This window comes from Microtus oregoni, unplaced genomic scaffold (assembly GCF_018167655.1).
Source record: "Microtus oregoni isolate MIOR12 unplaced genomic scaffold, Mior012 000005F_ref0000423, whole genome shotgun sequence".
NCBI lineage: Eukaryota > Metazoa > Chordata > Mammalia > Rodentia > Cricetidae > Microtus > Microtus oregoni.
In genome coordinates this window covers 2531046-2544317 of record NW_024543064.1, presented here as the reverse complement: position 1 = coordinate 2544317, position 13272 = coordinate 2531046, and positions in this window count along the sequence as shown.

Sequence of the window (13272 nt, the reverse complement as noted above, 5' to 3'; positions counted from 1 at the left end):
CTCTCTGGTTGACTCTGATTGTCTGTTCAGTGCAGCCCGGGGCCATCTGAAAGGAAACCCTCAGTTAAGACTGGCCTGTGGAGGGTTGTTGTCTTGATGTAGGAGGATCAGCCGACCGTGGGATATCTCCTTCGTCGGGAGTTCCTATGTGTATACAGAAGCTGCAGTGTGAGCCCGTGTGAGCCCGTGTGATCCTATGCGTGTGAGCCTGTGTGTGTGAGCCTGTGTGTGTGAGCCTGTGTGAGCCTGTGTGAGCCTGTGTGAGCCTGTGAGCCTGTGTGTGTGAGCCTGTGTGAGCCCGTGTGAGCCTGTGTGAGCCCATGTGAGCCCGTGTGAGCCCCTGTGAGCCTGTGTGTGTGAGCCCGTATGAGCCCCTGTGAGCCTGTGTGAGCCCATGTGAGCCCCTGTGAGCCTGTGTGAGCCCGTGTGAGCCCGTGTGAGCCTGTGTGTGTGAGCCCGTGTGAGCCTGTGTGTGTGAGCCCGTGTGAGCCCATGTGAACCCATGTGAACCTGTGTGAGCCCGTGTGAGCCTGTGTGTGTGAGCCTGTGTGTGTGAGCCCGTGTGAGCCGTGTGAGCCTGTGTGAGCCCATGTGAGCCCGTGTGAGCCCCTGTGAGCCTGTGTGTGTGAGCCCGTATGAGCCCCTGTGAACCTGTGTGAGCCCATGTGAGCCCCTGTGAGCCTGTGTGAGCCCGTATGAGCCCGTGTGAGCCTGTGTGTGTGAGCCCGTGTGAGCCCATGTGAGCCCGTGTGAGCCTGTGTGAGCCTGTGTAAGCCTGTGTATGTGAGCCCATGTGAGCCCATGTGAGCCCGTGTGAGCCTGTGTGTGTGAGCCCGTGTGAGCCCGTGTGAGCCCATGTGAGCCCGTGTGAGCCTGTGAGCCCATAAACAATGTTCTTCCGTGGTTTCCGCTTCAGGCTCCTGCTTGAGGTCCTTCTGTAACTGCCCTCAGTGACAGAGATGACCAGCAAACTGACATAAACCCTTTCCTTCTCAGCTTGCTTTTGGTTGCGGTGTTTGCCACAGTAACAGAAATAAGATTAGAATACCTTCCAAGACAATTCTAAGGACCCACAGATGCTTTTAAAATGTTATGGCCAAATATAAAATTACAAAATAAATCTCTTTTGTGTTTGATCTTTGGACAGGTTTTAATAAGAAACGGGGCTAATTGTTGTTTACAGTGGCCAAGCTATGGAACCAGCAAAGAAGGGGTGGAGAATTAGGTGTGATTGACATTCACGATGAAAGGTTTTCTTCAACACAAAGAATAATTAAGTGTTTTCTAGGACAACGATAAAGGTGGAGACAGTCATATTCAGTGACTGAAGCCAGTCTCAGAAAGACGCTGTGTTCTCTTCATTGGCGTAGACACATCCAAATGCTTATGTTTTTATGATGTGGAAGTCGATATGAAACTGTCTCTCTGGGGGACAAAGGGGACAGATAGGAGGGGTGGAGGGTGAGAAAGAGAAGAGCAGGGAGGTGTTCGAGGCCTGAGCTCGACATACCATGTCTACTTGTGAGAAATTGTTCCAAAGAGAAGGAAAAGGAAATGGGGTGTTTTTATCGCTTCAAACCTAGAGAAGTCAGTTTCGCCTTACTCTTCAGGTTGTTATTCTGTGAATTTCCAGTATGGCTTCTAAGTGCTTCTGAGGCCAGCTGTGTGCTACTGTAGCAATCTCAGGATTGCTCCAACCCCTGCCCATTTGAAAGGCTCAACCATTAAGAGCATGGACTGCTCTTACGGAGGACTCACTTCCTCTTCTGACCTCATGAGCGCACACACCCTCACACATACACACAGGCACGCGTGCACACACACATACACACACACTAAACAAACAAACATATAAATAAATAAATAAATAAAATTATATATGTATTTTTGAGATGGGTCTCATTATGTAGTTCTGGCTGTCCTGGAACTTACTTATGTAGACCAGATTGGCTTCCAACTCACTTACCTCTGTCTCCCAGGTGCTAGGATTCCAGCATGTGCCACCATGCCTGGCTTTAACATAAATACTTTTGAAGTCACATATCGGGGCTGAATAAATGGCCCAGTGGTTAAGAGCAGAGGACTGGGTTTGGTTCCCAGCACCCACATGCTGGTTCTTAACCATCCATATGAGAGCTGATGCCCTGTTCTGACCTCTACGGGCACCAGGTGTGCATATATGGTAAGGACATACACGTGTAGGCAAAGCACTCCATTCGCCAAAATAAAGTTTTAAAAGAGCCTATTTTTCTGTTTTCCACTCTGGTCTTTTCAGTTTAGCCTAGCTACAAACGTGTGGTCACTAAGGAACCCAAGTGGACTTCCAGTTCTGCTACAGAAATGCAGAGGGACAGGTGACAGCCACAAAATAGAAAATTTTACCTTGGGACGGACATCCAAATTTAATAAATGAATCAAAACTCTAGTCTTGCTATTTCAAGGAGCGATGAACAGATTTTCTCCAAATTTGGAGGCTATGTGTGGAGTCGGCTTCAGTGCAGACAGGTGGCACTGGCAGCCCCGTCTAATGAAGCAGGAGTCCCTGGGGGCTGGCACTGCTTGCTGTCTTGGGTCTCTACTGCAGCTTTGTAACGGCGTAAACGAATGCAGACAGATTGTAAAACTATATATACAGCTTTAATGGCGAAATAGACTTACAGAACCACCGTTCCCGCAGAGACCAGGAAAGCAGAAGGGACGGCTGGGAGCACACTCGCCAAATTTATAGGCAAACATTAGCCCGAGGTGAACACGTCCCCCAAGGGGCTGGACTTATCCCTACATCTCCCCTTTTTGTCTAAATAAGACAGAACCAACCAAAATACAACTATATACAATAACAACAAATAATAAATATAACAAACAATATTGAGAACAAAAACTTTGCTAAACATTCTATCTCAAGGAGTCCAAATAATGTAGAGAGTAACTAAAATTATATAATCTTCAACTACGTCAAAGATCTGAGAAGGGAATAAACACTACTCAACAAACGAGAAATATCCAAAATGTGCAACAATTGACAGAGACAACTGACTACCTGGACAATCACCCAAAGTCTCGTTTGCAATGTTGAGTCAACCAATTTTGGCTAAGGCCTAACATAACTGACATACCATTATTAAAGGCAAGGAACTTTTCAAAACTATCTTACCCTGTTTTGGCAGGATATGACAGTCCTGTTTTATCCATTGATGCACGGTCTGTATCTCTGTCAGTGGTTGAGGTATGGGCATTTCTTTGCCCAAAGGCCAGTTCTGCCAAATAGAAAGGCTCCAGGTGGAGTGTCTTTGGTGCTCAACATTCTCTCAGGAATAGAGCGGTGTTGCCAGGAGCAATTGTGTCTCACTATCACGAAACTCTGAGTTAGATTAAAGGCCATTTTCTACAGCTCTTTGAAGAGGTCGAAGATTATCTATCTATACTGAGTATAATCTCTATATATCTAGAGAACCTGATTAGTCTAATTATAAATGACAAACTTAGATGACTATTTATCTATATAATTCTCAATATCTATCTAACTTAAAGACTAAGACAATAAACAACTGTGTAACAAATGAGGATAATGACCTCCAAATATAAACACTGTACAAATATACATTGCAATATGGTAAATATATTATCAATACACAAGCATTATACAAGTATCTTAATCAGAGGTAGAAATGTAAACTGCAATATGGTAAATATATACAATAAATATTTATCAATACAATATATGTCAATACATAAAAAATGTTTTAAACAGAGATAGAAACATGCATGCATACAATAATCAATATAATTTAACTTTGTATCAATATACAAGAATGGATACCAATATATTTGTCTAAAAGCAGTAATTCACAATTATAAATCTATTATCCCATCATTCCCTCTTTTTTTTTTTCAAAATGATCCCTGAGCTTATAAAATTCCTCCCCCAACCTCCCAACCCCTAAATGATGTCCCTAAACCCAGGGGTAAACTTTACTGGGAGAGGGGACGTCGTCCTCTAGAATTACTTCCAGCTGTCATGGGGGCGACGTTCTTTCTGGGGGATCCTGTGAAATAAAATGATGGTTAAATTTCAAGATCAATGTCTTTTAAAATTGCAAATAGTCTCTGAGTATTTTGTGGAGGTCTGGCCAGAATGTTGTACAAGATGTGCACCATTTCAGCTAACCAAGTTGGGATCGTCTTGTGCAGCTGGTATCCAAAACAGGTCTTGTAGTAGCGCTATCAGTATCATGACGTCATATCAACCAGGTAGAGTTGTTGTTGTGGGGCCCCGTCTTCTTCCTGGAAACTTCAAATGTCACTTCAGGAAAAACTCATTGTTCATTGTGAAAAACTTAAACATTAATCATATAGACACATATAGACATACATATATATATTCAATGAAAGGCATGATAGATATATTCAATGAAAAGTATGATAGATATGAAGAAAAGCAAAGATGTTTTCTAAACTCATATTTCTTTCTGTCCCACATCATGGCTCTTGACATGAGACAGAAATTCCAGAAACTCTGGGTTTTTCTCTTACTAACAGGCTTGGAATTGGAGAGGGACTGAGCCAGAGTCCAACTTCAAAACCAGCTTATAAAGAAATGTTTAATAAGACATATATATAAATTAATACTTACAAAATGTGTCCATCCATCAGTAATTAAATATTCAGGGTCCCTTAATTTCTTTGAAGATGAGTATTTTCTTGTGGAGATAAGAAAAGAACCCTGCCTCCAACCTATCTGTATTTCTTACCATCAGAATGCTTGCCATCCTTATGAAAGAATTGTTATTTATCTTTTCCAAGTGGCTTCTCTTCTTCAAACCGAACCTTTATTAATTTTGACGGTATCCACAATTTTTCCTCACCTGTGGAGATAAGAGCAAAACCCCTTCCCCAACGTAGCACATCTCCTGGCTTCCATTGTGAGGTCAGCACATCCTTGAAATAAACTGGTTGATGTAGTTCAGTAGACTTTTCCATTATCCAATGTCTTTCTGCAGCTGTTGTTCCCTTCTCATTAGCATTGAGAAAATTCAAGGTTAACAAAGCATTATGTAGCCTATTTCTGGGGGTGTTTTCCACCCCTTTCTGTTTGTTCAACATATCCTTTATAGTTAGATTTGATCTTTCTATGATTGCTTGACCTGTAGGGTTGTATGGTATACCTGTAACATGCTTGATATTATAATAATCAAAAAACCGTTTCATTTTCCTAGAAACATAAGCAGGACCATTATCCGTCTTTATTTGTGTAGGTATACCCATGATAGCCATGACTTCTAATAAATGAGTGATTACTGAATCAGCTTTTTCTGAACTTAAAGCAGTTGCCCACTGAAAGCCTGAATAAGTGTCAATGGTGTGATGAACATATTTTAATTTGCCAAATTCTGCAAAGTGGAACACATCCATCTGCCAGATTTCATTCCTTTGGGTGCCCTTTGGATTAGCCCCTACAGGCAGTGGCGTTTGGTTATAGAAAGAGCAAGTAGGGCATTTCTTTACAATCTCCTTAGCTTTTTGCCATGTAATTGAAAACTCTTTCTTCAAACCTTTGCTATTAACATGATGTTTTTTATGAAATTCAGAGGCTTGTAGCACACTACCAATCAATAATTGATCAATTTCTGCATTACCTTGTGCTAGAGGACCTGGCAGACCTGTATGGGATCGGATGTGTGTTATGTACATAGGGCAAAGCCTGTTCCTGATCAAATCTTGAACCTGGAGAAACAATGAGGTTAGTTCTGTATCATCAGGTATAAATTCAGCAGTTTCAATATGTAAAATAACTCTTTCTGCATATTGTGAATCAGTGATTATAATAATAGGTTCTTTAAAATCCCTTAGCACCATAAGAATGGCATGTAATTCCACCTTCTGGACAGAATTATACGGACTTTGTTCCACCTTACCCAAGTCTTCTGATTTGTAACCTGCCTTCCCTGATTTATTGGCATCAGTATAGAATGTACGGGCTCCAGTTATTGGAGCATCACAGACGATTCGAGGAATAATCCAAGAAGTTATCTTTATAAAGTTAAGCCTCTTGCTTTTTGGATAGTTGTTATTAATGTCTCCCCAAAAATTAGCACAAGCTCTTTGTCATGGTTCATTATCTTCCCATAATTTCTTTAGTTCATCAGCAGTGAAAGGCACTATAATTTCTGCTGGGTCTATGCCTGCTAGTTGACGAAGTCTCAGCTTGCCTTTTATAATTAACTCAGAGACTTTCTCCACATAAGTTTTCAGTTTCTTACTTGGTTTATGTGGTAAAAAGATCCATTCCAAAATAATATCATCTCTCTGCATTAAAATTCCTGTAGGAGAAATTTTTGATGGTAGTATGACGAGAATACAATCGAGCTCTGGATTCACCCTGTCCACATGTGCCTGTTGTAATTTTTCCTCAATCATTGTCAGTTCCTTTTCTGCTTCAGCTGTTAATTCTCTGGGACTGTTTAAATCTTTATCACCATCCAAGGTTTTGTTCAAATGAATTATTAGATCAGGTGTTATTCCAATAGCTGGTTGTAGACTGGAAATGTCTCCTAACAGTCTTTGAAAGTCATTAAGAGTCCGTGGGCGATCTCTCCTAATTTGTGCTTTTTGTGTCTTAATTTTTTGCAAACCTATTTTATAACCTAAATAATTAACAGAATCTCCCTTCTGAATCTTTTCAGGAGTGATTTGCAATCCCCATTTAGGTAAAAGTATCTTTATTTCTTCAAACAGTCTGTTCAAGGTATCCATGTTTGAATCGGATAACAAAATGTCGTCCATGTAGCCGGGCGGTAGTGGCGCACGCCTTTAATCCCAGTACTCGGGAGGCAGAGGCAGGTTGGATCTCTGTGAGTTCAAGGCCAGCCTGGTCTACAAGAGCTAGTTCTAGGACAGGAACCAAAAGCTACGGAGAAACCCTGTCTCGAAAAATCAAAAAAAAAAAAAAACAACAACAACAACAACAAAATGTCGTCCATGTAATGGTATACTATAGATTTGGGAAATTTCTTGCGTATTATTTGCAATGGTTGGTTCACAAAATATTGGCACAGGGAGGGGCTATTTAACATACCCTGGGGGAGGACGGCCCACTGGTACCTCCTCGAAGGTTGAGAATTGTTATAAGTAGGCACTGTGAAGGCAAATTTTTCTCTATCTTCTTTTTGCAAAGGTATAGTGAAAAAACAATCCTTTAAATCAATAACTATGAGAGGCCATCCTTTTGGTAATAAAGAGGGCAAAGGAATTCCATATTGCAGAGGGCCCATAGGTTGAATAACCTTGTTGATGACCCTGAGATCTGTCACCATTCTCCATTTACCTGATTTTTTCTTAACCACAAATACAGGAGAATTCCAAGGGCTGGTAGATTCTTCTATATGTCCAGCATCTAATTGTTCTTGTACCAGCTGTTCTAAAGCCTGTAACTTTTCCTCAGCCAAAGGCCATTGCTTTGTCCATATTGGTTTCTCAGTCAACCATTTTAGAGGCAAGGCTGTTGGTATCTCCGAAGGGACATCAATTGCTTGTTCTTGTACAGCTCGAATGGCCGGTTTTCTCCATTTGTAATATCTTTTAATATTATTCTCAGAAATATAGGCTCTAGAAGTAGCAGGAATGTTAATTTTGGTATTCCATTGTTGTAATAGGTCATGACCCCATAAATTCATTGCGATAGTGGCTACATATGGCCTTAATTTTCCTATTTGTCCCTCTGGCCCTATACATTCAACCCATCTTGTGCTCTGCCTTACTCGAGATAGGGTTCCAATTCCCAGGAGCTGAACATTTATATTCTGAAGAGGCCAATATGGATGCCAAGATTCTGGGGTAATGATACTTACATCAGCACCTGTGTCCAGCAGACCAGTAATAAAAATGCCATTTACACACACTCTCAGTTTAGGTCTTTGATCATTTATAGAAGTTTGCCAAAACACACGTAACTTATCTTTCTGATCATTATTGCTTGTAACAGTAAGCATGGGGCTTCCTAATTGTCCTGACGAGGCACGTTCTCTGCAGAAACTGGAAATGACTGAACCATATTTGCCATGAGGGCCTGTGAGGCCCCCCTTTCACGTTTCCCGTCTGTATCAGGTTGCCTTGTCTATCTCTTGTAGACCTGCATTCATTCGTCCAATGTCTGCCTTTTCCACATCTTCTACATAAACCTGAAGGCTGAGTCCTCCTATTCCTGTTATTTCTAGAAGATGCATTATTATTATTATTATTATTTCTGAAAGATGCATTATTATTATTATTATTTCTGAAAATCCGTTGTCTACAATTCCTTTTCATATGACCCATTTTGCCACAATTAAAACATTTGGTATTCTGGTGTCTCCTTTTACCATTGGAAATTGCTTCTTCTACTCATGCTTCAGTGGCATAGTCAAATGTATCAACATTGAGTGTATGCAAGACCCATTCTTCCAAGGGCACTGATCTGAGCTTTAAAGGGCCCAAAATCCTTTTGCATTCCACATTTGCATTTTCATAAACCAAAGACTCAATCATTATACGTCTTGCTTCTGGGTCAGATATCCCTATTTGTACAGCCTTAGTTAATCTTTGTAAAAAGTCACTAAAGGGTTCTCTCTGATCCTGTTTAACTCTGACAAATGATTCCATTCTCTGTCCTGGGTCTTGTACCCTGTCCCAAGCTCTTAAGGCTGCTGTAGTACACATGGAGAGTGTGTTTTCATCCAAATTAGCTCGTTCCTGAGGGTCGGAAAAGAGCCCTTCATCTAGAATTTTATCTAGGGAAATGTCAATTCCCTTCGCGTTTTCCTGCTGTTCTAAGAGTGTAGCCTCTTGCCTGAATAAGCATTTCCATTTCAATTGCAGTCCACTCTCAAGTACAGCAGAGCTCAGCTGGAGCCAGTCCGAGGGGGTTGCTCTGCTTGTTGTGGCCCAAGATCTTAGCATCTCTTTAACAAAAGATGCTTGCATCCCAAAAGTCATAACAGCCTGTCTAATTTCCTTGAGATCATTCATACGGACAGGCTCCCATGCATCCTCCTTAATGACCCTAGGGTTTTTGGAACCAATCACCTTCTCTGTTGTTATTACTGGAAAGGCAGGTAGAGCTGTAGGTAGAGCTTTGTGGAAATTGTCCCGGAGAGATTTACCCACAGATGTAGTTAAAATTTGCCTTTCTACCCTTTGCTCTTCTTCATCAGAATTTAGAAATTCCTCAATCTTTTCAATTCTATTCACCATTGCCTTCTGCAATGTCTGAATCTCCTGTCCAGAATTATGTTCCAAAGCCTTCATTGATGATTCTAAATTATGAAGTTTGTCCGTTAGAGATAACATCTCATCTTTGGACATAATTTTTATGGCATAAACCGTGCCTTCTTGTATTGACAATCTTTCCGTCAATCTGTCATAAGCTTTAGACAAAATCCGATTGTCACATTCAGCAGTTTTGATTCTCTCAGTTAATGTTTCATTTCCTACAGAAAGGGACTGAAGCTTACAATCCAAATCAGCTGTTCCCTCTTCCATAGTAATTAATTTCTCCTTAATATCAGCCACTAATGTTTCAGTTCCTACAGAAATGGACTGAAGCTTACGATCCAAATCAGCTGTTCCCTCTTCCATAGTAATGAATTTCTCCTAACATCAGCCTGGAGAACTTCAAACTGATTCTTGAGAAGATTGTTGTCATTCTCAATTGTTTTTAAGCGTTCAATCTCTGCCTTAATAATCCTGGATTCGTCTCGTAAAGACTTTATCATATTTCTATTATCAAACCATTTAGTGCCAATGAAAACTATGAATCCCAGAAGGATCCATAGATGTGGGGTGATAGACACCTCTTGTAAAATCTCCCACATGGTACAATTAAAAAAACTGTTAAGTTTTTGAACAGTAATGTGTTCAGACATTTTATTTATAAAAGAAAATTTTTTTTACCTGCAATGATCGGTTCCTGTCAGTGGTGGTCTCTGTGTTTTTGGAGCCTGTCCTAGAACTAGCTCTTGTAGACCAGGCTGGCCTCGAACTCACAGAGATCTGCCTGTCTCTGCCTCCCAAATGCTGGGATTAAAGGCGTGCACTACCACTGCCTGGCCGGCCTCAAACTCACAGAGATCTGCCTGCCTCTGCTTCCCAAGTGCTGGGATTAAAGGCGTGTGCCACCACTGCCTGGCCGGCCCCTCTGCTTCCCAAGTGCTGGTATCAAAGGCGTGTGCCACCACCGCCCGGCCAAGTCACTTTGTATCAAACCAAATCTGCCGCTGTGGAAGCTTTTGTTGCAAAACCGCAGGTACTTGAGTTTCTGCTAATTCAGGCAGTGGTGTTCTGCTGCAAACTTAGCCAAGGCAGGCAGGGAGGGGTTAATTGCTCTGGCGAGCAGGCGGGGCAGAATGGGCCTATGTGGCCGAGTGTGTCTTGGACTCGGCACTGGAGCCCGAGTCACGAACTAAAAAACAGCACCCAGGAGGATGCTGTGTTAGCTAGTGGGCTACCCGCTTGAGTTGGGGGCAAAATAGCCTGACGTTCGACGCCAAAATGTAATGGCGTAAACGAATGCAGACAGATTGTAAAACTCTATATACAGCTTTAATGGCGAAATAGACTTACAGAACCACTGTTCCTGTGGAGACCAGGAAAGCAAAAGGGATGGCTGGGAGCACACTCGCCAAATTTATAGGCAAACATTAGCCGGAGGCGAACACGTCCCCCAAGGGGCGGGACTTATCCCTACATGGCTTGCCGAGTTCTCCCCTAGGCACTCGTGAAGTAAGGACAGCCACCACTGGTGTGTGAGCCTTATGAGCACACCAGCTCGCAGACCCAGGGACCCAGGTGAGCTCAGCGCCGTGCCTTGCACAGGTGATGTGTGCCTCACAGAACAGCAGCCTGGGTGTTTCAGGAATTCCAATAATGAAATTCAGTTGGGACGTCAGATCCCTAAAATGTCTGTTTTTGTTGTTTTTCCGAGAGGCTAATTTTTCAAAGGCATAAGTTGGCAAGAAAAGCTGTCTATGAGCCAAGGTGATCCCCTGAGAGGAGACACTTCACCAGCAGAGAGATTGTGGGTCCAGAGAAGGGACTCCGAGGTGGAGATGGCAAGCCCCTGGGGACAGGTACACCTGCACAGGCCAGAACTTGCTTCTGTTGGTCCAGCTCTGACATCAAGTCCCCAGACAAGAGCCCCAACCCTCAGCAAGGAGACATCCACAAGATCTTGGCCCTGGCTAGAGAGCTGTTCCCTAATATAGTCCTTCCCACTCCCCAACTGTACCTGCTTCTGGATCTGGTTCACCTGAGTTGAGCCACGGAGCCCTTGTGAGCTGGAATAGATTAGGGCCAGCTGGAGGCCACACTGACTTCACCATGCCTCATACGGCTGTCTTCCCAGGAGGCCTGCGGGCCTTTGCCACCCGATGCCAGATCCTTGGTGGTCCTCCCCACCCCCAGCCCATAGGATGGGGCGCTCCTGGCAGGCACAGTTCTCCTGGCACCTGGGCTGGGACCTGCCTCAAGGGCCCCACCATCACCTATGTATTTGCTCAATGGAAGAAAAGCTTCAAAACTATCCCGGAGCCCAGATTTCCTCCCCTTTTATTAGTCACAGCTTTCAAAGTCTTTAATTAATGAGGAAGGGTCTGGTGAGTCAGAAAGGCCAAGTTAGAGGAGAAAAGAGATATGGGAAAAGTTCAGCCTACAGCTGCAGCTAATGTCTCATCCCTGCATCTCAGGATATCCTGCGGCTCCATCTAGTGGCCGCCTGGTCCAGTCTCAGCACTAACCCAGCCTGGGCGTGAGTCTTTTCCAGCTAACAGGGTCAGCTAGAATATACTTCAACTGTCATTGCCCAAAGCCACCAGGGTACAAGTCTCTCCTAGACCCATATCCAGACTGCAACGTAGGGACAAATTGGAAGTGAAAATGCCTTTGCTCTTCCCTGGGGGAAAGCCAATGTGGCTAAAATTTCTTCCCGGAGAAGACAAGAACAACATCTCCTGCTCCTCCTAAGATCTCAATTATAAACTAGGGAGTGGGTCCAGTAAAGTTTGTGGGGGGAGGAGCCCAAAGAGCGCATTAGGCTTACTTACACAGCAATGGTTGAGGGACTGGGGGTGGGAGCATGGGTGAAGGGTTTGCACCCGGCGGGGATGATGGCTTCCCCATAGCTGTGTAGATGGCGCTCTAGTTCTTCCGTGACACTATGAGGTCACACGCAATTTTGATCAGAATTGCATACACCTGGATGGGAGGGTAGCCGGATACAGAGGTGAGAGTTCCACGATACTCTCCTCCTCCAAGAAGGATGGCCAACAGCCAACAAGCCCAGATGGAATGAGGCTTAGTAAGCAGACTCAGTTGGACTCCTAAAGAAGGTGTCAGTTTGCCTCAGATGATAGTCGTGCATAACCAGCTTTCTCCCAAGGTCATCGGGCTCAAGACAACAATGGAACTAGATAGCACTCCCCACGTTGTGCCTGGAGTGTGAGCAGCCCACTGAGGAAGGAGGTCGCCCTCTCTGTGAGCCTGAGGCTACGTGGTTTATAAACCTTCACTAACCCCAGACGTGTGGAGAGTGTGTGGAGGGGAGTGTCATATCTAAATGTCAAGTCCAGTTAAGGCATCTTGTGAGTCTAGAGGCTCTTAGGAAATTCTTCAGCCCCCTGTCCTGAAGTGGCCTGGAATAATCTAGTACTCAAGGACCCTCCCTAAATGCATCTGTGTCACCAGACAAGCTCCCTATGCTATCTGGTATAGTGCCATTTCTGGGTGTTCACTAAGAGAGGCAACAGCTCTTAAAGTCTTTAACAAATTTCCTGGAAGTCCCCAATATCCTATATCTTGAAGCACAGAAAGGCTGACAGCCTCTCTTGGTGAATTCCTGGCTAGTGGGCGTCTGTACTCCTGCCACACCCCATAAAACACTTCCACTTCAACAATAAGGAAGTCAGATGGATCCTACACAAGGGTCCAGGACCATGCATGAGGCTATGCTCTCAATTTAACCTGTATGTCCCAGTCCTTTTACCGTCTTGGGGAAGACGCCTGTCAGCACCTCCTGGATCACATCTAAAGAGAGGCTCTCTCTCATATTCCTGTCCACCCAGACTCTCAGCTCCCATTTTTCTTGTAATGGCAAGACCCTTCTCCCAGGTTGCTCAGCAGCTCCTGGGGACTCTCTTACCTCAGGGCTTTTAGGCTAGCCCCTGACTTTATGGACAGACCCTAGCAAGAGACCTGCCATCCCCTAAATTTCACCCTGGAATTAGCCGCGTTCCATACATACAT